This window comes from Pinus tabuliformis, chromosome 5_2 (assembly GCF_031772625.1).
Source record: "Pinus tabuliformis cultivar Carrire ecotype Pingquan chromosome 5_2, CPIR1, whole genome shotgun sequence".
NCBI lineage: Eukaryota > Viridiplantae > Streptophyta > Pinopsida > Pinales > Pinaceae > Pinus > Pinus tabuliformis.
Window position 1 is genome coordinate 437,558,190 of NC_142306.1, and position 4,186 is coordinate 437,562,375.

Genomic DNA, 4,186 nt, shown 5'->3' on the forward strand with positions numbered 1-4,186 from the left:
CACCTTTTTCAATCACTGGAGTGTGTCAGAGTCTTGTTTGACTGGTTTTGAGTTTTTTTTTGGGCAAATTATTAATTTGATTTCCTTTGATCATTACTTGGAGGTTTGTCTCGGTCTTTTCGCAATTTTGCATCTTTTTGCTTTTGTTTTTGCAAAAACAATTTCCCCCTCATTCGCCGGGGGGGGGCTAAATTGTGTAGCCTTTGAATGTTTTTAGTTTATGATCTTTGGAACACTCACCCGTTTTTCTTGATTTGCACTTGATTGGTTCTTAGATTACATTAGAATCATCGTGTGTTTGAGAATTCTCTTGCATAGATCACACTTGCATAATTAGAATTCTCATTTTCAGGATATGAATGAAAAGTGTGCATAGATTACATTTGCATACTTTGGGTGTTTGCCATTTTCTATCAATTTCACATTTTAGCCCTAGGACATCTAGTGGCTTTGCGTGTTGAGTTTTTGATCTTCTATCAGTCCAGTCGACTTTTTGATTACTCCATTGCACTCGTTTAGTGGTTGTTAAACTTATTATTGCATTATTCGAGTGATTCTCTTCTTTTCTCTTGGATTTCGCTTGGCTTCGTTTTGGGCTTAGATTACATGGCCCATTGAGGTCTTTGAGATCTTCTCTTGGTTTTCAAGGACTGCCTTGGTATTTAGGGACTTGATTGTATTTTCATTGAGTGAAATTTGTATTTTTACTCTTTGTTATTGTTTCTCAAAATTTGTTTAGTGCATTTTGCCATAAAAAAGAAAACGAACAATCCCTTTTGCTTTGCATTAGTTAATGGAAATTAGAGCTTTTCGTTGTTGTTAGTGATTAGTGACTTTAAAGAAAAGTTTCGTTTATTGCCATTAGCTGCATTAGAGTTATTGTTGATTGTTTTATGGTCATTTTGTTTGTGTGAAAGCTCTCAACTCTCTCGTAGTTAGCATTCATCGAATGAAATGATATATTTTGGCATTTAGTTTGCATCTAGGAAATTTTGAGATATTACATAGGGTAAGGCCTGAAAATCGAAACCTAATCAAAGATCAATTGTAAAATGAACTGAATGAATCTAAAAACGCATTGGAACTTAACGCATACATTTTAGAGGTCTAGGCTAGAGACATGTTCCGGCGTCGTTAAACCTAGTCACTGTTGTTTCACATTATGGTTGGGTGATTCCTCCTTTTGTGACTCGATAGTGGTCTAGCACGGATTTGTGCTCCCACGTACCATCGAGTATATGTGGAGACCCCACTAGGTTATCATCCTTTATCCACAGGAAGCCGTGTCTGCCGCCTTACAAGCCGTAATGCACTGAACATCTCAGCGCAGGCAAAGGAGGTCACCTGAGAGGTACACTGGATACATGGCTCTTATGAGTAGATGTGTTGAGACAGAGCCATCTTCCTTTGAGGAGGCAGTGCAACAGTCACGGGGGATTCACTAGGGAAGCAATACCACAGCACGTGGGTTCATATTGGGGGACATTTATTAAGGAAAAAATGACATAATATATTGGGGGATATATAGGGGGTAAAGGGCTTTTATACTGGCAAGTATAAAAAATGGAGTTCGAAGTTAATGAAAATTTATAAACGGGTATAAAAAATGTTAATGAAAATATGGATACCTACAATATCTAGTGAAAGTGGGGGGGTTTTAAATTGGGAAGATGTATTGGGTTTGTATTGGTAGGGGGTTAAATAATGTGATTTTTAGAGGTAGTTTCCAATATGTATTCAAATAAGGGGTATTTCGTAGTATGCCACAAATGTGCACGATATGACATAGGTTCATTGAGTGAAGCCCCCGTGGCAACAGTTGGTTTGGGTTGATGCCATGGTGGAAGAATATGACTCCATATTTTGTAACAGTGTTTGGAATATGGTTCCGAGACCCGAGGACAAGTCAATGGTGAGCTCTTGGTGGATTTACAAGGTAAAGCAAGTTGCATATGGTAGTGTGGGGAAGCATAAGGCCAGGTTTGTGGACCGTGGCTTTTCATAGGTAGATGGGATTGACGATGATGAGACCTGTTCTCTTGTTGAAAGGTACTCATTGATAAGATCTATATTGGCACTATCAGTGTAGATGGGTTGGAAGATACATCAGATGGATGTAAAGACAACCTTCCTTAATGGCACAATTGAGGAAGAGGTGTACATAGAGAAACATGAAGGTTTTGAGACCTTGGACCGTGAGTCACATGTGTGCCGACTCAAGAGGGCGTTGTATGGGCTGAAGCAAGCACCCTGTGCTTGGTACACCAGGATCGATAGTTACTTCCTTGGGTTGGGCGTCACCAAGAGTGAAGCGGATACGAACCTGTACCACATAGTGGTGGAAGGTAAATTGTTGATCATGGTTTTGTATGTTAACGATTTGATTATGACAGGTGATGATTAGATAATCAAGTATTGCAAGGAGGACCTTGCAACAGAGTTTGAGATGAAGTACATGAGGCTCATGCATTACTTTATGGGCATGTAAGTATGGAAGGGTGATGGGGAATTGTTTGTGTCTCAGGGAAAGTATGCCAACAAGATACTCAGGAGGTTCTACATGGAGAGCAACAAACCCATGGAGACTCTGCTAGCAGGTAACTAGAGGAAGGAGGATGCTACTTCGGGGGAAGTAGTGGAAGCTACTATTTATAGACAGCTTGTGGGTTCACTCATGTATTTGGTGAACACACGACCATATATGTGCTATGCAGTTAATGAACTTAGTCAAGCGATGGTTAGGCTTAACAACCTGTATTGGGAGGCGACAAAGCATGTGTTGAGATACGTCAAGGGCACTACTCAATGTGGATTGTGGTGTAGACTAACAGAGGGAGTGAAGCTTCAAGGCTTCAACGATGCAGATGGGGTAGGGAGTCCATTCGTTAGGAAGAGCACATCAGGAGGGATATTCGGTATTGGGTCAATGAGAATTTCTTGGTACAACAGGAAACAAATATCAGTTGCACTCAGTTCGACAGAGGCAGAGTACATGGCTGCAAGTCACGTAGCATGTGAGGCCACCTAGATGAGGAAGATTCTGGTTGGTTCGTTTAGTCAACAGATGGATCCAACTGCGATTTACTACGATAATTAGAGTTGTATCAAACTCTCCGAAAGTCTAGTTTTTCATGATCGGTCCAAGCATATTGATATCTAATATCATCATCTCAAAGGTGGTTTATTGAGGCGGATTATGTTGTTGGAGTATGTTCCCACAGAGGAGCAAGATGCTGACATTTTGACAAAGGCATTGTCAATATGTAAATTCGAGTTTCACAGAGACATGATTGGGGTAGCTGATAATCCCTTTCTTGTTGAGAGGGAGTATTGAGAATTGGCAACAAGAAATTCCAGTTTAATTTGTTCTTGAATTAAACTGTGAATTAAAATCGAATTCTATTCTCATATAAACTTGTAAATAGTTAATTAAGTTTAATTGACTTAATTAGCCTAGGAATTTCGAGTTGGAAATATTTCTATGGTCATGTATATGTTCTCCCTAAATTTTAGGGGTCCAAGATGAGTTTATTTGAGTTGTAATTAGATAACTCAGTTTGACTGAGTTATGTTTAGTTAAACTTGTTCTAATTGTTTGTGGAACTAGTAGAGGTCTAGTAGTGAGTTGGTGCACTGGTGCATCCTCAAGTGCTACTCAAGCTAACTGAAGATTCGCTCATGAGAAGCTCATGCATGTTAATTCAGAGAAAGACCCAGTTGAGATTAGAGTGTGGGGACAATGTACTATCAGTTGTAGAGTGATCCAAGTTGTACAGATCATGCATGCAATCAGCAAGGGGGCCTAGATTGGATTGCGTAGTTTTGCAAGCACTGGATTCCCATTAATATGGGTTATTCAACCTAGGAATTGTGCAAGGAAATAGGGGCTCAGCAGGTAATAAAAATTGGCTAAGTGTTGGTCAATGCAAGCTTGTGAGGCAGAGAGTTGATCATACTTGTGCGGAATTATTCTTATGAGAATGAGATTTGTATTATCAATCCGATTTTTGATTATTGCAATAGATAATGAGGGTTTTGGGAATTGGCTTTCCCCATAGAAACAATTATGTTATGTGTCTTTGATTATCTTCCTCTTGTCGATTATTTTTTTCATCGATTCTTGGTTTCCACTATTTAAAGATTGGAGTAGATTCTTGTCTTGTGTTTTAGTACATTACATGAGTTG